This window comes from Lontra canadensis, unplaced genomic scaffold (assembly GCF_010015895.1).
Source record: "Lontra canadensis isolate GAN:19392208 unplaced genomic scaffold, GSC_riverotter_1.0 scaffold41, whole genome shotgun sequence".
In the NCBI taxonomy this organism is placed as follows: Eukaryota; Metazoa; Chordata; class Mammalia; order Carnivora; family Mustelidae; genus Lontra; species Lontra canadensis.
The window spans coordinates 10,732,178-10,757,490 of NW_022631035.1; the positions used below are offsets into that span (position 1 = coordinate 10,732,178).

Below are 25,313 nucleotides of genomic sequence, written 5' to 3' on the forward strand. Positions count from 1 at the left end.
ATTGAAGAACCTTCGAACCATGGGTGCAGGAAAGAGAGACAGATTGATGTAATCTATATAGGACTTTTCACTGCCGAGATTTATGTTAGGAAGATCACTCTGAGAGCTTGTGACATCACATATGAAGATTCTGAGTTGTTTAAATTACCCTATACTCTGAAAAATCTATTAAGTTTCCTCCTCTGATCACTAATAAATTCACATTTTTGTGGAGACATTATTAAAATGCCATCTCATTTTATTTACTTTGGTTCTTTAGATCCACAGCTGAACTCCCTATTAATTATTGCTCTATTTTCCTTTCTTACCATTTAACTATAAGTCCATTTAAATGTTAGACAATTTTTAATCAGTTATATTTAATATATTTAATATTTAATATATTTAATCAGCCCATTTGGCCTTGGAGTGATACCAACTACCTTGATGAAAATCCCTGTATAATTTCATGAGGCCATTCCAAACTTTAAGGATTAATCCATCTGGTTGAAAAAAACTACATAAAATAAAACAAATGAAGACATGGCAGAAACAATTTGATTTGTATTTATTTCATTTTCCTAATGAGTTTTTAATATGTCCCGTCCTTTCACTTCTGAGCCCTTAATTTTCTTCCTTTCTCCCCTTTTTCTATATGTCAGCACATATCCAGTCTTTTGCCTACCTTTCTTTTCTTAATAAATATTTTGTCTGATTTTCTTTTATCCTTAAGGTTTTGAAAAATTTGACTTTGGATTTATAGTGACTGATACACTCATTATTTTCAATGTTCATTTTCCTATATTATCAAAATAATATTTCTTCTTATACTGTGACAGAAATCAGCTTGTATAACTTCTCTTTTTTAACCACCCAAGTGGCTGGAAATCCTGAGAATGTTTGATATGATTTCCAACAGCTACTACTTTATCTTCTTTGATAAGCTTTTTTTTTTTTTAATGAACCAGAGCTGAAAATTCACCAAAGACCAAAACAGTCTTAACTTTAAAATCCTTACAATACTTTACTTTTAATGTGATAAATGTAATTCCCCAATTTAATAACTTAAATTCAAAATTGATACCAACCAAGAAAGACAAATACTGTATGATCTCACTTATATGTAGAATCTTAAAAAAAAAATTTCAGAAAAAAAACCACAACAAGCTTATAGAAAAAGATCAGATTTACAGCTGGAGGAAGGGGGAATTGGAAGAAGGATTTCCAGTTATAATGTAAATAAGTACTGGGGATATCATGTTCACCTCACCTCACATGAGGTGTATAGTCAGTACCACTGTGTGATACTTGGGAAAGTGTTGAGAACATAAATCCTAAGAGTTCTTATCACAAGGAGAACATTTTTTTCTTTTTATTCTTTTCGTTTTATTGTATCTATTGAGATGATGGATGTTAGCTGAACCAATCATAGTAACCATTTTACAATATATGTAAATCAAACCATCATGTCTTCAATGTATACAGTTATAGATGTTAATTATTTATGAATGAAACTAGAAAAAATAAATCATTAATGTGTAGAAAAAATTGGTATCAAGCTACACTAGGACAGACATCATTCTTTACCAATGTAGATGATGGATTCAATACCTAACTGTGTCTTGATTGATCAGATGAAGATGGCCCTTCTTTTTCCTCAAGTCTTCATTTTGGTCCCAACGTCAAAACACTCATTATGAAGTCTCTGAGGATTAAATAAATCCTGAGCATTCCTGATGACTCTTTTGAACCAGGGCCTCCAGAATTCCATGGAAAAGAAGCTATAAGGCAACTAACAAATGGTGCATACTTACAGGTAAAAGTTCAATAAACTAAGGGACAACAGAGCCAGCCACAGGTCAAATGTCATAGACGATGTGTTTTTTGAAAGTTCCTTTCTCTCAGGTGTTTCTGCCATCATTCCAAACTTTCGTTCATCATTTTTTTTCTAAGATTTTATTCATTTATTTGACAGAGATCACAAGTATGCAGAGAGGCAGGCAGAGAAAGAGGAGGACGGAGGCTCCCCCCTGAGCAGAGAGCCTGATACGGGACTCGATCCCAGGACCCCGAGATCATGACCTGAGCTGAAGGCAGAGGCTTAACCCACTGAGCCACCCAGGCACCCCTCATTCATCATTTTAAAAGTAAGTGTTTTTGATATTGTCAGCAGCAAAATTTAGTAGCCCTATTCATTTTCTTGTCCTTCATCTTTTACTTTCTATCCCGACCATTTATACCCTCCTCTCTGCATTCTCTTCTAATACACACAAACACACATATTATGATATGTATGTATACGCACATATAGTATATAAAACAGACACACGTTTCTTTGATTATCTGCCTTTAGGAAGTATATGGATTGAAATTTTGAAGTCGAAAGATTTCTCTATTATTTAGTAGCTTGGTAACTTTTTGCCGAACCATATGAGATCTCTAAACATCATTTTCTTCATTTCTAAGAAATGTGTAATATAATTCAACAGTACAGTGACTTCTTGAGGAATTTAAAGAATCAGTGAGATAATTAAATATGCCTGTTAGGTAACAGGAACTGGATAAATGTTAGTTATCTCTTTTTTTTCTTTTTTAAAAATCTTTATCTGTAGGGGTGTGGTTGATTGAAAGGGTATAAGTAAGAAATAATGTAGAGAAAAGCATTGATAAAGGTTTTATGGGAAAGCAGGAAGATGTATAGAAAATGACTGCCTAATTCTTAATGTCATCATAATTTAGTGCATGCTTCTTGTTTGCTTATTTTATTGAAGGAGATTATTGAGGAGTACTCCTAAATGACATTCCATTTATGTGAAGTGTATTCTGAGGACAAAATGGAACATAGTGATTACAATGTCCTCTACGGATTTAAACCACCTGGTTTAAATCCTGGCTTTACTGCTTGTTGACTGTATAATCCAGCTAAGTTACTTGCCTATGTCTCAGTTTCTGTGTCTTAAAAATGGGCATGGTACTGGAAATACGTTTGCTATGACAAGTAAATCAGCTACCTTGAGTAAAGCTTTTAGAATAGCGCCTAGCCCATAATAGGCATTCAGTAACTCTTTGCTATTAGGAATATCCCAGGTAAGTTCAATCAGATATTCTTAAATCGGTTCACTTATTTTGAAACAGGTCAAATGTGATAGGCAAATGTATCTGGGAGAAGGGGAAATGAGCAGAGAGACAAGAGAGGAAGGAAAAAAACTATAAACTGACACAGAAAGATAAGCGGAAACCCTCTATTCCCTGGAGTTAGAACTTCTCAAATTCTACCATTTCTGGTAGTTTTTCAAGCCCTAACGCCTATGTGAAAACTTAGGGGACACCTGGGTGGCTCAGCGGGTTAAGCCTCTGCCTTTGGCTCAGGTCATGATCTCTCAGGGACCTGGGATAGAGCCCCACATTGGGCTCTCTGCTCAGCAGGGAGCCTGCTCCCGCCCGCCCCGCAGCCTGCTGCTCTGCCTACTTCTGATCTCTCTGTCAAATAAATAAGATCTAAAAACAAAAACAAAAACAAAAACAAAACAACTTAGTTATTTCAGTTTACCATGTTCCTTACCATTAACTTACAGTAACTATGTTGACACCAGAAAATTTAGTTAAATTAACAAGCTAAATCAGGACTAAATCACATTTGTCAGTCCAGAACTTCACCCTTCAGCAACATGGTTCCATAAGTGCCCGGATATTAACCCTCAGTCACGTTCATCCAGTGGGCGATGAAGACACGTATGGTTGTGTGGTCATTCAGTTTTCCTAAGTGGATGCCACCAGCCGTCCTATTCAGTGGTCTTAGATCCAACTTGCTGTTGATGCTTTAACATGAAATGAGCATACCCCCAGGGACACGGAACAGCTCTAGCCTGTCTAAACCTGCATACTCTGTCCTCTACCTTGACAGCCCCTCTTATGCTTGCTACCCCAGTATGTCTCAAACCAGCTCTTTGGATCATTCTGGAACTGCTTCCGCATGGCAAATTAGTTACTTCATTTATTCATCACTCATTAGGCTCTCTCTGCCAGAACTAGGATTCAAAAATGAATGACAGTCTTTAACCTCAGGACAGGCAGAGCCTGGGGGGCAACAGGCACTTAAATAGATTATTAGTAAAAAGAGTGGTAGAGATGATGCAGAGAATAACCAAACCTAGGGAAGGATCATTCAGCCCAGCCTAAGAGTGGTAGGAAAGGTCAGAAGCAGGTGACTCTTGAGGTGAGTCTTATGGAAGGAAAAAAATCACGTAAATTGTGATGGGCATGTGAAGGTTCCTCCAAACAGACAATGCAGTGTGACCAGCATGGCACAGCAAGAAACAATCTGTGTATGTCTGAAGAATGACAAGAAGCTGACATTTCTGAGCTCAAAACACAAGGCTAAGAAGAGGGGGGAGAGGTAAATATTAAGAGATACGGGCCAAATCAGATCATGTGGGTTTTGTTTGCCAAGAAGGACAGGCTGTCTTGTATAGTGTGGGGGAATCACCAGGTGAATTGAGGGAGGCCAAGTAGACAGCGAGTCCTCTGGCAGATCATTTGGATAGCTTTCTGGAATGGATTTGAAGGAGATACAACTGGAGAAATGGAAACGTTCCAAAGGTTGTGTCAGTCTGGGTTTGGTCGGGACTAGTGAGTTGCTGGAAATATTGTACAAGTAAAGGGATTTGGTATGGAAATTAGTAATTTATAAAAGTACTAAGAATACAAGAGGGAAGGTCAAGAAAGTTGTAGCCAGAAAATCTATCCAGATGCATGGAAGTACGTAGGTCTCACTAAGTTTGCTGGGATCCTCTGGGAAAGTTCCCACCAGGTTTCTTAATCTCCAGCAGCAAAGCAGGGCTTGTCAAGAAATCTGAAAAACTGCTACAAACCTACAGTCTGCGCATGGGTCTGCCCCCCATGACCTTCAGAGAAAAATGACCTTTTTTCACTTCTGCTTTCCAAATCTTGCCCAAGTTCTCGCCAAGTCCAATACAGAGAACTATTTCTGGGAAGTTTATTCCTGGTATGTCCTCTGCATTGCAGGAGACAAGGGGCTAGGTTGATGGAAAGGGAAAACACCATCCGATTCAGAGGTTGAGGTGAGAAATGATAAGAATCTGGACTAGAAGGTCATAGACAAGTGATAAAGGGATAAATTAAAAGAGATTTCATAAAGTTAAATTCATAAATCCATAAGGTTAAATTATAGTAATTTTGTGGACCACAGGTTGAGGTGAGAGAGAGAGAAAAGAATCAAGAATGTTTTTTAGGCATTTAGTTGGCATTCCTGGGCAGATGTTGAAAACACCAACTGAGATAGAGAACACAAGTAGGACTGGTTTACAGGGGGAAATAATATAACCTATGTGGTATCTATGCACAGATGCAGAGCAAAAAAGCTGAATATGTACATTTGAGACTTTGAAGAAAGACCTAAAGACACAAATTTGGGAATCATTAGAATCTAAGTTAGAGTTGAAGCAATGAGAGTGGGCAATATCATATGGCAAAGATTTGACTGTGAAGACTGAGAAACAAACTGAGGGTTTTGAAGGGGAGGAGGGTAGGGGGTTGGGTGAGCCTGGTGGTGGGTATTAAGGAGGGCACTTATTGCATGGAGCACTGGTGTGGTACATAAACAATGAGTCTTGGAACACTGAAAAAAAACTGTGTCTTTTTACCATAAGTGTTGCTATTAAATAAAATTTTTTCTCTTAAAAAAATGGGGCAAATACATCTCTTTTTCTTTCAGAGCAAATATAAATTTTAATACGTTTGTGCAAAATACAAAGAATTGGTTTTCTTTCCTGATGCTCTGTGGCAAGGGGCTTCCAACCCATGCAGAGACCGCCTTCTTCCATATGTAAAATACTGCCCCAAAATAAACCCTAGGAAATGTCCTGGGCAAGTTATATTACAATGCATTTATGTGATGGCACTCTTACAATAAAGATTTGCTACCAAAAAAAAAAAAAAAAGATTTGAGAATAAGAAAAATAGTTGGTTAAATTTGGAATCCAGTTTAAGGAATCCATAAAGTATGCTGAGCAGAATAATAAGAGAAAGATATGGAAACCAAGAGGGTAGAAGCCAAGGAAATATAGCCTCGCAAGAAGGAAGGAGCTAGCAATTGTTTAATACAGCGTCTATTAAACAATGACCTGCAAGTGTCAGTGTCCGATGGATTCTGTAGAGTGTCTTTGGTGTCTTCACTGAGGATAGCTTCAGTGGAGTTATAGAGTCAGAAGCTATGTTGTCTTAGGTTGGGAATAAATGTGAGATAAAGCAATGGAAACATAAAGCTACCTGAATGGCTCATTTGGCTGAGTGGCTGCCTTTGGCTCAGGTCATGATCTCAGGGTCCTGGGATTGAACCCCGTGTCTTTGGGCTTCCCTGCTCAGTGGGGAGTCTGCTTCTCCCTCTGCCCCTCCCTCTTCTCATGTACTCTCTCTCAAATAAATAAATAAAGTCTTTTAAAAATTGGAAACAGAGAGTAGAGAGACTATATTTTGATAAAGTTGCCTGTGGAGGAGAAGAACAATTAAATAATAACTAGAGAGGGGTGCAGAACTGAGGGAAATCCTCTCTCCCTCCTTCGCTCTCTTTCCTGTTCTTTCCTTCCTTTCTTTCAATGGTAGCTCTCTCTTCATTTGCCAACTGAGAAGAATTGCTGGCATGTACGAAACGCCAGGTTTGATAAGGGTATGAGCAGGTCTGTGCAAGTCTCTTTGGGAGTGGTGTGAGATTTTACCTCTGCCCTCCTTGGATCCCATTATGAGGGTGACACCCTACCCGGTGTGGTTCAACATTAATCACAAACTGTCGTATTGCTGTCTTATTGACGGTTAACGTAATCTGTGTTACTAGAAAATGTACTTATTTCAAAGTTGCTTAATCATCTTTCAGAATCAAAAATGTTACAAAAGAGTATGATGGAAAGCCTGAAAAAGTGTAAGTATTGCAAGGTAAAGAGAAGACTTCATTGTTTTGATGCTGTTTTTAATTAAAAAAATTTTTTTTGTTGTTGTTTTCTGATGTTACAGACAGTCATAGTGGCAAATTAGAGAATGAGTCTAGATAAAAAGAAAAATTTTTTAAAAACCCACATTTCTACTCTGAGGGAGAGTCATCAATAATATAATTATAACATTTTTAAAAAGAAGGTTGTACTGCTCATGCTGGTTTATAATCTTTGACATAGATTTGTCAGACTGACTTTGAGATATTACTGGAATTGTTCTACTTTCACAGGACTTCTCATCACCTGTTTTGGGCTGTGGTCTTGTTTTTGATTCTCCAACAATATAATTCCGCATGTTATCTATCTTCAGAGAATCTCTTAAAATTTCTAGGTTGCTAACAGAACTCTATTGTTTCTCCATGGAGTTAGATAATGTTTCAAATATTCAAGAAAAATAAATTATCAAGTCCTGAGCACGTATATAGAAAAATGCCTGTGACCTGTTCTGGGTCCCCCAGATCCCTCTGGAGACCATGTTCACACTTTTGTGATACAAAACAGAGCAATGACCAGTGCCAGGGGAAATTTTACCAACCTCTCCTTAACCCGTGCTCTCTCCCTCCAAATATAGGATACATACCCCTTTGCTTCCATCCCTGGCCCTTCTGTCTCAGTTCTGGGAGCTTCAGGGAGCCTGCTTGTTCAGGCACAATGCTTTTCTTGGCTCAGAAAGCAAATACTCTGCTCACTCTGCTTTATTCCTTGTAGTCTTTGCTCTGTTCTTTAACATCGAATTAATATATTCTTTGGCATTTGAAGGATTTGGGTAGGGAGGAAGGTGAAAATTTATATTCTCAGTCTTGATCCAATTTCCCCAGAGAAATTAAAGTGTCATCTTCATAAATAGACACAAATATATAATTTTAGAGGGAACATATAAGAATACCAATAAATGAAGCACTGGGATACCTTTGACTCTTACAAACTTTTGTAAGGTCCATCCCACCTGAATATAATCTAAAGTCTAATTTTCACATTTTATTCTTAAACAGGCATATTTCTTGACATATATGAAGGACAGATCGCTGTAATACTGGGACACAGCAGAGCTGGTAAATTGACACTGCTAAACATTCTGAGTGGGTCGTCTGGTTCTACAGAAGGTAAGAAAATAATTTTAGAAGCAAGAAGACACACAAATGGCTCACAGACATATGAAAAAATGTTCAACATCATTCACCATCAGGGAAATTCAAATCAAAATCATACTGAGATACTACCTTACCCCAGTTAGAATGGCAAAAAATTGACAAGGAACAACAAATGTTGGAGAGGTTGTGGAGAAAGGGGAACCCGCTTACACAGTTGGTGGGAATGCAAGGTGGTGCCGCCACTTCGGAAAAAAGTGTGAAGGTTCCTCAAAAAGTTAAAAATAGAGCTACCCTATGACCCAGCAATTGCACTACTGGGTATTTATTCCAAGGATACAGATGTAGTGAAAAGAAGGGCCATATGCACCTCAATGTTCAGAGCAGCAATGTCCACAATAGCAAAACTGTGAAAGGAGCTGAGATGCCCTTCAACAGATGAATGGATAAAGAAGATGTGGTCCATATATACAATGGAATATTACTCAGCCTTCAGAAAGGGTGAATACCCATCATTTGCATCAACATAGCTGGAACTGGGAGAATTATGCTAAGTGAAATAAGTCAAACAGAGAAAGGCAATTACCGTATGGTTTCATTTATATGTGGAACATAAGGAATAGCATGGAGGACATTAGGAGAAGGAAGGGAAAAATAAAGGGGGGGGGGGAATCAGAGGAATTGATGAACCATGAGAGACTATGGACTCTGGGAATCAAACTGAGGGTTTTAGAGGGAAGTAGGGTGGGAGGATGGGTTAGCCCAGTGATGGGTATTAAGGAAGGCACGTACTGCATGAAGCACTGGGTGTTACACACAAACAATGAATCATGGAAACTACATCAAAAACTAATGATGTATTTTAATTAATTAATTAATTAATGATGACTAATATAACATTAAAAAAAAAAGAAGAAAAGAAGCGAGTTGGTTGATAAAGCAGGTTCCTCAATCAGATTGTGTAAAACAAAAACGTTTCTCTAAAGCAGGCTTTTTCACACAGTTGAGTAATTTAGAATAGGAACTATTTATTTCATATTTATATAAATTCATGAGAATGCTTGTATCTCCACTCTGCTATTGTCATTCCATGCCCTCTTTGCATTGCTGTGGAACCTGATATTTATGTTAAGAATAATCTGAACTTCTCAATGTATTAATTATGCAATTATGAAATGTGAAGTTTCTTCAATTAATACCCTATCTTAACACTCTTTCTAGAGTTACTATCCTGGTGTTGAATACTTTAAAATTTCTATTTACAGGATCAGTCACTATTTGTAATACTCAACTCTCTGAAATACTAATGTGGAAGAAATGAGGAAGAACTTTGGATTTTGTCCGTAATTCAATATTCAATTTGACTTTCTTACTGTGAGAGAAAACCTCAGGCTATTTGCTAGAATAAAAGGGATTCAGTCAGAGGAAATAGAACAAGAGGTTCTGTTGAACTCTTACTTCATTTTTTCATAAACAAAGCTTAATAGATGAAGTTCTTAGAATCTAATTATTAGAGGAGCTAATTAAAGTAAAATATTTTGTATTATGTAGAGTTTTTTTCGATAGATAAAAAGAGTTATAATGGAATTGGACATACAAAACATTTAAGATATTATTGCTAAAAAATTAAGTGGTGGACAGAAGAGAAAACTAACATTTGGAAATGCCATTTTAGGAGATCCTCGGGTAAGAGAAAAAAAATATTTTTTGAGATTAACTTTTTTTAAAAAAAGATTTAAAAAGATTTTACTTATTTGAAAGGGAGTGAGTGTGAGAGCATGAGTGGGGAGGGGCAGGTAGGGAGGTAATGGGAGAGGGATAAGCAGACTACCTGTTGAGCAGGGAGATCAACACAGGGCTTGATCCCAGGACCTTGAGATCATGACCTGATCTAAAGGCAGACGCTTAACTGGATGAGCTACTGAGGTGCCCTAAGATTAATTTGTATTGAAAGCTATCAAGCTATTATTAAAGTCCAAACTCTAATTACTAAATTATAAGGGAATATTTGTAACAAAGGACCATGAAAGCCTCTGAGGAATCCACTGGAGGGGCTGTATTTGAATCTAGAAATCATATGGGCTTCCATGCAACTTTCTAAAGATCCTCACTTGGAAGTAGAAGATGCTTTCACACTCTTCCTGCTCTGTAGGTTTTGCTACTGGATGAACCAACTGCTGGATTGGATCCTTTTTCAAGGCATCAAGTTCAGACCTTCCTGAAAGAGCATAAAACAAACCGCACAATCCCTCTTAGTACCCAGATCATGGATGAGGCTGACATCGTGGGTGGTGATTCTTGGTTTCTTTCTTCTAATAGTTTTTTAAGGATTGAATATTTGAGATATTCTCTATAATCTGTTTTTAAAAACAGAGAATCTTGTTTGTAATCCATTTGAGTGACTGCCTTGTAAAGATGAAATTTGCTTTGGAGGAATTCTGATTCCCCAGTGAGTTCTTAGGCCCATGCTTTATGTATCTTCTTGTCTGTAACTTTCTTCACTGTCTACATTAATCACAAGTATATTTAAAATTTTTTGAAAATCCAATATTTCTTTTTTTTTTTTTAAGATTTTATTTATTTGACAGAGAGAGACACAGAGAGAGAGGGAACACAAGCAGAAGGAGTGGGAGAGAGAAGCAGGCTTCCCGCTGAGCAGGGAGCCCGATGCGGGGCCCAATGCAGGACCCTATGTGGGGCTTGATAACAGGACCCTGGGATCATAACCTGAGCCAAAGGCAGACGCTTAACGACTGAGCCACCCAGGTTCCCCCTCCAATATTTCATATATAGTTTTTTTTATTGTTAGATTAAAAAAAACTTTTAGCTGGGATATATTGTTTTTAAATTTAAAATCCTTTGTTGTCCTCTTAGGAGGATGCTTTGTTCATTAAGCAACATGTTGAATGTGAACAAGAAAGATTGGAGAATTAGAGATGGAACAAATGTTCTGCCTAGGACATAGTGGCAGGTGGGGAAGACGAGTTTCAGTAAGTCAGGAATGGATGCAAGGCAGAATCTTAAAAAAATGAAGTCAGAAATGGACTCAGTGAAGAGAAATTTTTGCTGTCTAATGTGCAGTATAACCTTATTCTAAGTTTCCTCTATGAAATCTGACGTAAAATACACTTCCCCTCTTAGTCCATTTCCTCCTGCCTTAAAAAAGCTACAAAGCAGCCATCTCCAAACTTATTGTCTTAAGTCAGTAACTATTTATTGAGTGCATGAGTTGGAGGGTTGGAATTTAGGGTGGATTCATTTAGAAAGATTTTCATGTCTTTGACTGGATTTGCTTACATGTCTGGTAGTTGAGTGACCATTGGCAAGTCCAGTTAGGTAACCTAAGAGAGAATAGGTGAGAAATAGACCTAGGTTTTCACCTGAGCCCCTGGGAGTAGCTTTTTAATACGAGTGTCAATATAAGGGGTGGCATTTCATGTAATCCTCTGGAGATATAAGAAAGCCAATTTAGGGGCGCCTGGGTGGCTCAGTGGGTTAAAGCCTCTGCCTTCGGCTCAGGTCATGATCTCAGGGTCTTGGGATCAAGCCCTGCATCGGACTCTCTGCTCAGCGGGGAGCCTGCTTTCTCTCCTCTCTCTCTCTCTCTCTCTCTGCCTGCCTCTCTGCCTACTTGTGATCTCTGTCTGTCAAATAAATGAATAAAATTAAGAAAAAAAAAGAAAGCCAATTTAATATTTGGTGGAAATTGATGTACGTACAGTAACCAGTACAATGTATCTCCCTCATTAACATGTGCCTTGATATTTATCTCTTGGTTTTAAACATGTAACTTTCTAAATGTGTATCTTTCAATACAACATTTTTTGGCTAATATATCAGAAACATTTACAATTATGTTTACAAAAAGCAATTGATAATTTATGGGGAGCCTGGGTGGCTCCATTGGTTAAGTGTCTGACTCTTGATTTTGGCTCAGATCATGATATCAGGGTAGCGAGACTGAATCCTGTCTTGGGGTCTGTGCTGGGTGTGGAGTTTGCTTTAGTTTCACTCTTTTCCTTTTCTTCTGCCCCTCCCCTCTACTCACTCTTGAACTCTCTCTCTCTCTCTCAAAAAAAAAAAAAAGCAATTGATAATTTTTAACAAAACAATTGGCCCTAAAGTTCTGAAATTGTATTCCAAATCTACTTTATATGTCAGAATCAACTCTGATGTCAGAATATCACAGGGGATAATTTAAAAAGCATGACATATCAACAGGAGAGTTATTGGCATTAATAGAAGCCATTTGCCACAAGAAAGCAACCGTTTATTAAAAACTTTATTAATTTTTTAGTGGCCCGGAAGTAATAGTAATGTTTCATGTACTTTAAATCCTATTATATATATATGTGTATATATATATATAATCAATATATGTTTTTACATGCTAACCTGCTGTCTATCTATCTGTCTACCCATATATCCATATAATATGTATACTGAAATTTCCACTTACTTTAGTTACATTTTAGGAAGTTGCCTAGGGGTTTGGGGTTGACATGTAATGCACTGTATTTTTTCCCATTTAAAATAATTCAAGGCTCCCATTTAACACTTGGAAATAGAGCATCTTATTTTTTGGAAACTGATTACTGAAATTAACAGGAGATGCTGCTAACAAATACAAATTACTTAATAAAAAAACTGTCTTTTAATGAGTAGTGGTGTTGGAGATGAATTCAAAAGACTTACGCATTTTTTGAAATGTTAGTTTACACAGGAATGAAATGTGTAATCCAGAAAGAATTATATCCTTCATTAGCACATTTCTGATGCCACCTTAACAGCAGAAAGTGAAAAACACGTGTATATTTTGCCCTTGGAAAGAACAAATTTCCAGTAACTTACCATACGATCACATAGAATATAGCTAAGTGTCTATGATAGGCTGATTGCATTTTCTATTTTCCATCAGTTGAATTTTAAAGCTTATACACCTGACATTATTTATTCCTAGGACCTCTGCCTTCTGTTTTCAATTATCAGAAACCAGGTTTTAATGTGATAGCAACTAAAATTTCCATGAATGTATTGCACTGGAAAACTCAGATTTGATCTCTATGTCAGCATTAAATGAAGCTTTGAAATATTTTTTTGAAGTAGCAAAAACTTTTCATTTCTTTTAGAGACACTGATTAAATAAGGTCTTTTTTAAAAAACACTTGGAAGTAAGTCAACAAGGTCTTTGTAAAGTATTATTTTAATTGTAAGTATAATATGCTCAGTATAGAAAAATTAGAAAATACAGAGAAGGAAATATAATTTACCTATGCTTAATGAATTTTTAGGTAGATATACATACTTACACAAACATACACATGGTCCTAGTGATGCAAGAAATTTTAAATCTTATGAAAGAGAAAAGAGATGAAAAATAATTAAATTGATTTAAAGGACAAGAGAACATGGAAATATTTTTATTAGATTATTGTGGCAGCTTTAATATGAAAATATGTTTAGATTTGTCTATTCTGAGTAATCTTTAGGACTTTGTATTTTAGTGTACTTATTATCAATTTTAATTACATCATCTTATTACTGTCTGCTTTTTAGATCTTTACAGTGACCTTAAGAAGTGTACTGACCAGGGCATAATAAATTATGGTGTTTCCATGACAACTCTCAATGAAGTCTTCGTGAACCTAGAAGGCAAATCAACAGTTGATGGGCCAGATATACTGATGTGTGTCTAGCAGAAAATTAGAAAGAGAAAACAGAAAATGATGATATATTAATTCATATTTTGTATGTTCTTGTGTGGAATTCTGCCTAGAATGTTTATTAGATATAAAATAAGGTTGCCCACTTTTAAAAGTGTCATAATTGTTTTATATCTAACATAATCAGACTTGGTGCTAGGTAATGACTCTATTACAGTGCCCACTTCCCCATATCATCAATAGCTCTCTGCTAATGCCATGACTTCTGGCTTCATCTGTTACTTGCCATTTCCTATAAAAATGTACTCTTACTTAGGCAATAAATTAATTCTAATTGATGTATTCATAAAGAATAGATAAATAAGGTGATATCTTCCCTTAGTTTAGTTGGTAAAACTAATAATTAGAAGAATATAGGAGCTAACTATGTACCAGTCATTGTGCTCAGCTGTTGGGTTATGTTATTCTTAATTCCCATAATAACTTTGTTAAGCAGGGAGAAAACTGAGATTTGGAAAAATTGAATGATTAGTCAGAACCATATCAGCTGCTGTGAGGCATATATAGGATTCAAATAGGAGGTCCTTTCTGGACTTTTTATTGTTTAAAACTAGTGTCTTGAAATAGTCACTGGGATGTCAGTCATCAGTGATGAACTAATCCTGTGGAGGAGTTGTGGAGGAAGTGGAGACCTTGTAGAAATTCAGCTATAGGGGCACCTGGGTGGCTCAGGGGGTTAAGTATCCAACTCTTGATTTCGGCTCAGGTCGTGATCTCCAGGTCACGGAGTTGAGCCCTGCGTCAGGCTCTGCAGTCAGCATGGATTCTGCTTGAGATCCTCTCCCTCTGTCCCTCCCCATGTTCGTGTGTGTGCTTTCTCTCTCTCTAAAATAAATAAAATAAATTTTTATTATATTTTATATAAACCTTTTATCATTTTTTGTATAAACCTTGCTCTGCAAAAGTCCCTTAGTGAAGAGATGCTATTGGTATGAAAAAGTAAATGCTTCCCAAGAAGCCTAAACCACCCCCCAAAATGAATTTACTCACTCATTGCAATTAGAGTTGTCTGAACAACTTGAATATGAGTTATGGGTATTAGTAGCTTAACTTGTGAGAACAAATAGTCTGTTTTTTTTTCAAAGTTTGTAGAGAGAAAGTGCAAATAACATAGCCGGTTATAATGGTTTATTACATGGTTGTAGATGTTGGCATTCAGAAACAGGAGAAAGTCAGTGAAACAAGAGATACTGAAACTGATCTGAAATGCATCAGGCTCCTTCTTCTCTGTCTGGATTGAGAAAGGCCATCAGTACTGGAAGTCTCTGGAAACAACAGGTCTGGGCCATGGCAAGGCTTCACTTCTTACATTTGAGACAGGAAAGGAAAATTCTTTTGTCCTTGTAAATATCAGACTACTTTAAATCTCTCTCATCAATATATGCAAAAAGTTTAAATGTGAAGGAAATACGTCTATTAATTTCTTCACCCATTTAACAAAGTTTTTGTACTGCCTATAACTGTTATCCTACAGTAGTGAGCAGAGTTGACAAGGTCTTTCAACTTACATCTTCTGGGGAAGAAAAATACTAGTGAAATAATTACCCAATAAAGATGTTAATTGTTAAATTGTTAAAGATGTTAATTGTTCATTATATCACAAATCTTTATTGAAGCTTGTTATGTGTTAGGCATTGTTTAGGTGCTGTGGTGTTTACCTTCTGTTGGGAGGAGAAGGTAACAAATAACAAATATAAAAACTAAATAAGTTATATAGTAAGTTACACACAATAGAGTAAGGGGTTGGGAAAGTCTGGTGGGAGTTAAGTGTTCATTATAGTGTTGGCCTCATTGAAATGGTCACATTTGAGCCAAGAATGGCAAAGCCAAGGAAATTAGAGGGGGAGAACACCAGGGTAGAGCAGAAAGCATCAACTGTATTTGGCAAAAGGGAAGTCATGAAAGGTTTTAAGAAGAAAAGTCTGAAAATAGACAACTCTTTTTGCTTGACCACAGAGAGAAGTAGAAAGAATAGTAGTAGCCAAAGGGAGATTGAAATTAGGAGGACGTTTCTTTTTTCTTTGTTTTTTAATGAATGAGAGACATTAGAACATGCTTCAGTGATGATGGGATATGCTCGAAATAACTGAAGATGAGCTAACTGAGCAAGGTCACAGGGAGGGTGACAAGGGTCTGGATCCAGAGCAATATTGAGAACTGACTTTGATAGGGAGCAGAGACAGCATCTATGACAACAGAGAGGAACAATGATAGGATAGGTATGTTTTCTGGGGTTTTTGTGGGGGATGATAAGAACAGAGGGAGTTTCTATCTGATGGACTTCATTTTTTCCCTGTGAAATAGGCTGAGAGTGAGGAAGAGGGAGACAGAGCCTGAAGTCTGATGAGAAAATAGTCATCAAAAAGACAAGACTCACAACCTTATTAGAGAAACAAAAAGATTACTTGAAAAACTTTTACTCATGTCTGAGCTGGAAAAATGAATTCTAAGATCTGAAATAGTACATAAATATGTCCTCTAGTTTCGTGAAAATTAAAGTATGTCTAAAACAATGGCCAATGAAAATTGAAATTTTACTTGAAATTGTGCACATCACAAGTCTGAGGGCAGTGTGAAATCAGGTTTCTTTCCCTTTAAAACCACGTAGGCAGGCTGTTGGAGGCTCCTGGTTTTCCGTCAAATCATTAAACCGTTGTCCTATCAACCATCGCACCCACAGAAGAACCCACTTGGATCTCACCTTCTCTTTTTGATCCTCTGTTATCCTGGGACATCTTGCAATGTGAGAATGATTTATGGAAAATTTCGAGCCCATTTTCAGATTAATCACATTTTCACTTTATGTAACTAAAGGCCATATTTGCGTGTTGAATTTCCATAGGTTGGCATTTATATAGCATGTTTGTGACTTACAGGGAAAACGTTTTAGACCTACATTTTTATTTTCTTTTACTTAGGTTGCTGGTACATGGTATTCCTTTTGCCCCCACCATTTTCGAGAAGATAGTGCATCTGGTGTCTAATTACACTCATTGTTGGAAGCTTTCATCAAGTGTCTATTTCCTTCCTCTGAAACAATCCTCACAGGCTCCTTTTACCAGTCTGTTGGTCATCAATAATACAGGTGAGAAATAGGGACTCAATTTACTCTTGATTTTTATCATCAAAGACCTTTTGAAACAAAACCTGAGCAGCAAAACTCTACATTAAAAATGGCTTGAGATGCTGGGAGGAGAAAGTGGTGTGTATTCCACAGTTTGCTTCATTTTCAAATTAAGGAAATTGATGGGCACATTTTCAAATCAAGAAAAATAATGGAGGGGCGCTGGGGTGACTCAGTGGGTTAAGCCTCTGCCTTCGGCTTGGGTCGTGATCTCAGGGTCCTGGGATCGAGCCCCGCATTGGTCTCTCTGCTCAGCAGGGAGCCTGCTTCCCTTCCTCTCTCTCTGCCTGCCTCTCTGCCTACTTGTGATCTCTCTGTGTGTGTCAAATAAATTTAGAAAAAAGAAAAAACAATGAACATCATGGAAAATATCAAATTAACTTAGTTTCATAAAGTTTTTGAATGGGTTTTGAATGGGTTTTTGAATGGGTTACCGGGACAGTAAATATCATTGGTAGGTTAACCAGACATAGCAGTTTAGATAATGAGTAGGACTGATTTGTATCAGTAGGACAAGCCCAGGTTATAAGGTATATATTTTGTATATAGTATTTGTAGTTACAAATATTGTAGTTACATACAGAATTCTGGCAGAGTTCATAAAAATCACTAAGAAGTTTTATTTCTGTAAGAATTGCAATAAACCTTCTAACCCTTTAACTTTATAAGAATTATAAAATGTATTAACATATTTCTGAAAGGAGTCTGTTCCATTGAAGATGGTAGACCAGATTTCATGTCCCAGCATCAGAAGTAATTTCAGCCTATTCTCAGAGAGTGAAGGTCTTTACCATGTTCTTCTGGGTATTCCTTAACATGAAAAGAAATCATTCTTCTTTTCAACCTTTGTTGTTGATTTTCTTGCTGTTATGCTCCTTCCTTCATTGACTACATTAGGATCAAATATTGAAGACGTCGTTCAGGTGCTGAGGTGTCAGGATATACATTTAGAAGTGGACGACTTCAGAAATAGGAACGGCTCAGATGACCCTTCCTACAGTGGAGCCATAATAGTGTCTGGAGACCGGCAGGTATGTTTGCTTCCATGTACTCTTTTCTCATGAATGGTCTTTTGCCACCTTCTGATAGTTTAGATCTATAGGAAAGCACCTCAACTGTTTTATATCAGCATAATTTGAGTCCTTTTTGAGTAAGGTATGAAATTTTAATCCTTTGAAGGGCATGTTTTCTCTTAAAGATATCATCTTTTATTAGTGATTTTATTTGTTGCAAAAGCAATGCACGTTTTGCAACAACGTGTATTGTGGGCATGATGCTAAGTTAAATAAACCAGACAGAAAAAGGCAAAGACTGCATGGTATCACTTATACGTAGGAAAAAAAAAAAAAGTCAAACTCCTAGAAATAGAGAGTAGAAAAGTGGTTGCCAGGGACTAGGGGGTAGGGGAAATAGGGTTAGGCTGGTAAAAGGGTGTGCACTTTCAGCTATAAGATGAATATAAAGACCTAATGTATAATATGGAGACTATAGCTGATAACACTGTATAGTATAATTGAAATTTGCTGAGTAGAACATAAATGTTTTCATTTCACTTTCAAATGTTTTCATACACAAATGTGCACACACACACATACATATACATGTGAGGTGATGGGTATGTTAACTAGATGGGAGAAACCTCTTCACAATGTACGTGTATGTCAAATCATTACGATGTTCATTTTAAGCATCTTACAGTTTTGTTTGTCAGTTATACTTCAGTAAAGCAGAAAAAAAATTGCATGTTTAATAGAGAAATTTAAACATTACTAGAATATGTAATATAGAGGGTAAAATTCTCTAATTTCATTTTTTTCTACTTTTTTAATTTATTTATTTGAGAGAGAGAGAGAGAGAGAGAGCACAAGCAGAGCGAGGGACAGAGAGAGATGGAGAAGCAGACTGTCCATGGAACAGGAAGCCCAATAGTGGGGTAAGAGGGTGGTGATCCCAGGACCCTGAAATCATGACCTGAGAGGAAGGCAGACACTTAACAGACTGAGCCAGGCACCCCTCTAATTTTATTTCTTATTTTTTCCATATTATATTTCTAACTGTTAATCGTTTGGTAAATGTTTCCTACACCCTTTTCCTTTATAAAAACACAGACTCACTATTTATAGAGCCATCTTATATTTGAAAATATATTTTGTGAATTGGAATTGTATTAGAAGGTTCTGTAATTCTCTGTCACATAAGATCTAAATCTTTGACGTCTTCCCATGTTAGTGAATGTTCATCTATGTCATTTATAGAATAAGTCATTTGGATTACCAAAATAATACATTCTTATAATAATTTGACAATTCAAAAAGTGTCAAAGAAAAACTAATAGTCTCCTTCTCACCCTAAATTCCACCCTGGTAATTTATAAATTACACAATAAGTTATTTACTTTAAGAATGTGGAACTTGGATTTGTGTGTGTGTCTGTGTTTTTAAAGGATTACAGATTTTCAGTTGCGTGTAATACCGAGAGAATGATTTGTTTTCATGTTCTTATGGGAATTATTAGCAACGCCCTTCTTGGAATTTTTAATTTTACAGAGCTTATTAAAACAGAGCAAAGCACATTGCCTTTTGTAAGTATGGTACTGACTTATATAAGAGACAATTTAGCAAGGGGTAAAGGGCAAGAACTCTATAGCCTACCACCTGAGTTTGAATCCCATTTCTACTATTTATTAGCAAGTCTCTTAGCCATTCCTTGCTTCACGGTCTGCATCTGTAAAATGGGGAATAGAATTGTACCTACATTACATGGTTATTGTGAGGATTAAATCAGTTTCCTAAGTACCTAGAACAGAGCATTTTTCATTCATTCTACAAATACTTCTTGTCTACCTGGAACTTTTCGGGGCTGGGGATACAGCATGAACAGAATAGACAAAGGTTCCACTCTGTGGAGCTTACATTCTTGTAAGAGAGTTGGTTAGCATTCAGTCTATATTTGCTATTACTGAAAGATCAAGACACTTTTCAAGGGGTTTTATGTCTAATCTCAAATTTTTAATGGAAAAAAACAAACACATAATAAAATGTCTTGCCTTAGTAAATTAAATATAACATCACTTTCTATCCTTCCTGCTGATCTATTTTTCCCTTTATTACCACCTGATACTACACTATAGACTTGTTTTCATCACTGGCCTCATCCTTCTAGTCTAAATTCTTGTCTTCAGAAATGATACACAGCTCCCCAAGACATAGAACATTAGAAGGGCCAAGATCCGAAAGGATACTGAAAATTTTAAAATGACAGAGGAAAATAATAGACCTATTAAAGAACCACAATTTGGGCTTTGTTTGGCTCACTATCTTAACTAGTTCTTCCCATGTAACCTAGCTACCCAATACATATTTGCTGAAATCAGTGAATGAATGGATTTGCTTAAAATCTAGAACACTAGCAAAACTGCAAATGCAAATCCTTAGTTGTATATCACATCTTCCTAGGGAATTTGTTGAGTATGTGGTCTACATTGACTAAAGCCAGTGTGGAGAGTGTGTGAAATTTATGAGAATGTATGGCCCCAACTCTAACATTATGATTATTTAACAGTTCTGTAGTATTTTCTCTATCTTTTTAAGTTCTCAAGTGTCCTTTTGTGTGTTGGCTCTTTTATGTTCTATCACTTGTGGAATAGAGTGTAATTTTTGAGCATATATAATTTAATAACCATTCTCAGCCTTCAGATAATTCCTAACAGGTGTGTTTAATTATGGTAGATTAAAAAAGGACAAATTTTGGAAATTTATATATGCATAGTGGAGAGAGAATGGAATTTACAGTATGAAATTTTTACAGTAAGAAATTAATATAATGGCATCTCTATTTTTTTGCACGTGAAATAAGGCAATTTCTGTGCTCTTTTTTTTTAGCCTATTGTTATAACAGTAATAAATTACCCTGTCTGGGAAACAACTTAGATTTATAGTAAGACCTCTCCATGCCGTAAAGACTAAACATTTCTATAAGTCAAGAAATTATTTATGCAGAAAAGAGTTGCTCTCCTTTAATTATATCTCATAGCTAGGGACAAGAACATAGGAACACCTTCAAGGCAATTACTATTAGAGTTTTAGAGGCTATTATCTATAATTCATCTACTGGGAAACAGGGAACTGAAACAAATGGCAGCTTCCGAGAAAATCAGTGCAGCTCCAAAAAGTATGTGTCTTCATTTAACAATTACTTGATGCAAATATGAAAGAACCTGCACATGCTCTAAGTACACTCCTATAAAATTCAGATATTTTTTAAAAGTTTCTGTTGATATCATGGAGTTCCTGGGAATGGGACCTGCTATTAAGGGTAACAAAATATGGTTCCTTCTCTCTTTGTTTGCCATATGCTTCCATTCTGAACTTTTCACTATTTCTCAAAAACATATCTAATGTTTGACTGTAAGACATGTAATAATTTTGACAGCTTACAGATGTGCTTTGAACTTCCAGAATGTCTTAATGGTGGACACTGGTTCTTTGAATGGACCAGTATTTCTCTTGGTCCTTGCAAACTGTATTTCTCCTTACATTGGCATGAACAGCACCAGGGATTGCAAAGTAAGAGGAGAAGGGGAGGGGAAAGGGCAGGCAGAGGTGGGAAGGGGGAAGGAAGAGGAGAAAGATGATTTTATCTGACTATAGCAGTTAGAATTTCATTGTTTCATGCACTCAGGATAGCTCTTCAAGAAAAATATGTTTACACATAAATTATGTTGCTGCTCTAATCTCATTATAGATTCTATTAAATAGTTAATCATGATGTCAAAAGGGTCAGAATGTTCACTATTCAACACAGTGAACTTGCCTCATCTTTAAAGGGAATCATACTAAATCAACTATAGAGGTGAAAATGTGCTATTTTTTGACGTCATGTTGATATTCCACAATTCCAAAGGGAATTTGTATTTTTTTTAATTTTTTATTAACATATCATGTATTATTAGCCCCAGGGGTACAGGCCTGTGAATCGTCAGGCTTACACAGTTCACAGCACTCACCATAGCACATACCTTCCCTAATGTCCATAACCCAACCACCCTCTCCCTACCCCCCTCCGCCTGGCAACCCTCAGTTTGTTTTGTGAGATTAAGAGTCTCTTATGGTTTGTCTCCCTCCTGATCCCATCTTGTTTCATTTTTTCCTTCCCTAACCCCAAACCCCCCACTTTGCTTCTCAACTTCCTCATATCGGGGAGATCATATGATAATTGTCTTTCTCTGATTGACTTATTTCACTTAGCATTAATACCTTTTAGTTCCATCCACTTTGTCAAAATGGCAAGATTTCATCTCTTTTGATGGCTGCATAGTATTCCATTGTATATATATACCACATCTTCTTTATCCATTCATCTGTTGATGGACATCTAGGTTCTTTCCATAGTTTGGCTATTGTGGACATTGCTGCTATAAACATTCAGGTGCACATGCCCCTTCAGATACATTTGTATCTTTAGGGTAAATACCCAGTAGTACGATTGCTGGGTCATAGGGTTGCTCTATTTTCAACTTTTTGCGGAACCTCCATGCTGTTTTCCAGAGTGGCTGCACCAGCTTGCATTCCCACCAACAGTGTAGGAGGGGGGAATTTGCATTTTTACAAATAAGATATACCATATTTCCAAGCTTAGCTATGCTTTTGTAAATTGGCCTTTTAAAAATTTATGTGATAGTCATTTTTGTTTATCTACATCAAAGGGTAAATCAACTTCACAAGTAAGTCAGACTTTTCCTGTTGAGCCATTGGCTGTACATTCCCACACTGGGTGTCAGATACTTAGGAGAATGCTATTTTTCAGTCACAGAGACACTGTTTTCTTTGAGGTAGTATTAATATCTGAGATACTATTAATATCCTGAGTCCTGCTTACCTAAACTTTGGCTAGAAAGTTACTGATGCTCAGATTCACCATATAAAAGAATATAGACCAAAAAATACCAACAAAACATCCACCATCTACTAAAACATGCTATTTCTAAAGTTTATCAAAAATTAGGGGCACCTGGGTGGCTCAGTGGGTTAGGCTTCTGCCTTTGGCTCAGGTCATAATCTCAGGGTCCTGGGATCGAGCCCCGCATCAGGCTCTCTGCTCAGCTGAAAGCCTGCTTCCCTACCTCTCTCCGCCTGCCCCTAGGCCTACTTGTGATCTCGATCTCTCTCTATGTCAAAAAAATAAATAAAATCTTTAAAAAAATTAATACATTTTTGCATAAATGAAATACCTTTTCTACCTAACATTTCAAACACTTCTGTATACCTTCTGTTTCTTTATCAGCAAAAAATTCAGTCTCAGTTTATGGATTTCAGGCCTGTGTCCTTCAGCATACTGGATTGGACAGTCTCTGGTGGACATTCCATTATACTGCTTGATTCTTCTTTCAATATATTTAATTAACTACTTCATGATTTTTGAACTCATGTTTGCTCTTGTAAGTGATCATTTTTTTTCACCAGGCCAAATATAATAGAATCAAAACAAAAATCTGCTTTCATTAACACTGTATCATTAACAAAAGGCATATGTAAGAAAATTGCCTTACACAGCCTTATGGTCTAATTATCTCTCCATTTCTTGTCCCCACCGTGACCAGCCAGCTCTCAGCTTGTTATTGACCTCATTGTTCACAGGTGGTTTGCATAGTTGGTGGTCCAGCTTCTCTTATATTCTTCCCATACGTGATTTCATTCATCTTTTGCAACAGGAGAAAGAGTAGTGGCTTGTGGTCTCTTGGCTTTCTTATTCCAAGTATCTGTCTATGCAACTTGCACATTTATATTAAATTTCCTTAAAGCTTATTTTTAAAAATGGGAAGTTAAGTGTAAATACGTTACTTAGAAGAGAATGGAATTACATCTTTAGTACTTCCATTATTGTTGGATCATGTTCCTGGTTTCAGTATTGTTCATTTTCTTTTCCCTATTTTCCATCTGTTCTTTGAGGTCTTTCTTTTCTATCTGTGTTTCTTTGGAGGGAAGTAAATATCTGTAGAAATCCTGTGTGGCTAATCTATCATCAAAGACTAGAACACTTAGGAAAGTTCCCTCATTTTATAGAATGGCATCAGGTATGATTCCCAATGGAACTCAAGCCTCTCCACTCAATGTAGTTTTCCTCTTGAATAATACTACTTATTAAGGAAGAAGAAGAAGAAGAAGAAGAAGAAGAAGAAGAAGAAGAAGTAGTAGTAGTAGTAGTAGTAGTAATAGCAGTAGTAGTGTGATAGGTGGCCATATTGACTAGTAACATAAATATGAAAAAGTTTAGTTAATAATATCCCTTGTTGACATCTTAAGAAGATGCCATAGCTTTCTGACCATTTCAGATATTAAAACAGTTAATTAAGATCCACCTTAAGAACTAAAAAGCCAGCCACATCCAAATCATAACTTTAATCTCATTTCAAGTATGTCCTTAGTTTGGCGACCAGTAGTGAAAAAGGGAGCAAGGTCTATCTTTTCATTCTTCCTTTTTCTTCTGGATTTCCTTTTCTCCTGTATATCATGGGGACAGGATGGAAGTTTTAAGGGTAAAGAGATATAATATCTTACTTCTTTGGGGCTGTTACAGTCACAGTGGCCCATCTTTGTGGATAATATCCAAAGGTTGGATTTAGTGTGGACAGGAATGTCACAAGTACAACCAGTTGGAGAATTCAGTATGCCCACAGAAATCCTAAAGGCTACTTAATTGCTTTTTAGTCTGTAAGTGTCCTCCCTGCAATACCTAATCATATAATTCCTTGAGTCAATTTTGTAAGCAGTTGTGCTACAATAGTCAAATATCCTAACAAGGTAATACCTCCTTAACTATTGGAATTAGTCCTTGATCTATTTAGTTTTTTTCTTTATGTTTTCCAATAAAAGGTAGATTTGTCAGTTTCATCCTTTCATTTAATCAATTTTTGCTTTATATATTTTGAGACTACAGTTGACCCTTCAATAACCTTGGGGTCAGGGGCCCCCAGCCCTCTACATGGTCCTAAATATATATATCACTTTGGACTCCCCCAAAATTTATACCATTGACTGGAAGCCTTATTGATAAGATAAACAGTCGATTAATATATATTTTGTATGTTACATATATTATATACTGTATTCACACAGCAAAGAGAAAAAAATGTTATTAAGAAAATCATAAGAAAAAAAAGAAAATCGTAAAGAAGGGAAGATACATTTTCAGTACTGTATTTGCTGAAAAATACCCATGTATATTTTATAAACTGGGAGCACATATTTAGCTGACCTTTAAGTATGGAACTCTCAAGATGTCAAATTGGAGATGTCATCATCCTAAAATAATTTTCAGTTACTTTCCCAGGAAGTAGAACCCACAAAGAATTGCATAAGCCATCTTAGAGTATTATGACTTAATATGGGATTGCAAG

The 25,313-nt window shown here is 36.5% G+C and overlaps 1 pseudogene; it reads left to right on the plus strand.

The window, feature by feature from the left end:
* The window catches only part of LOC116875518, a 56,426-nt pseudogene that overhangs the window by 15,237 nt on the left and 15,876 nt on the right, over positions 1–25,313 (plus strand).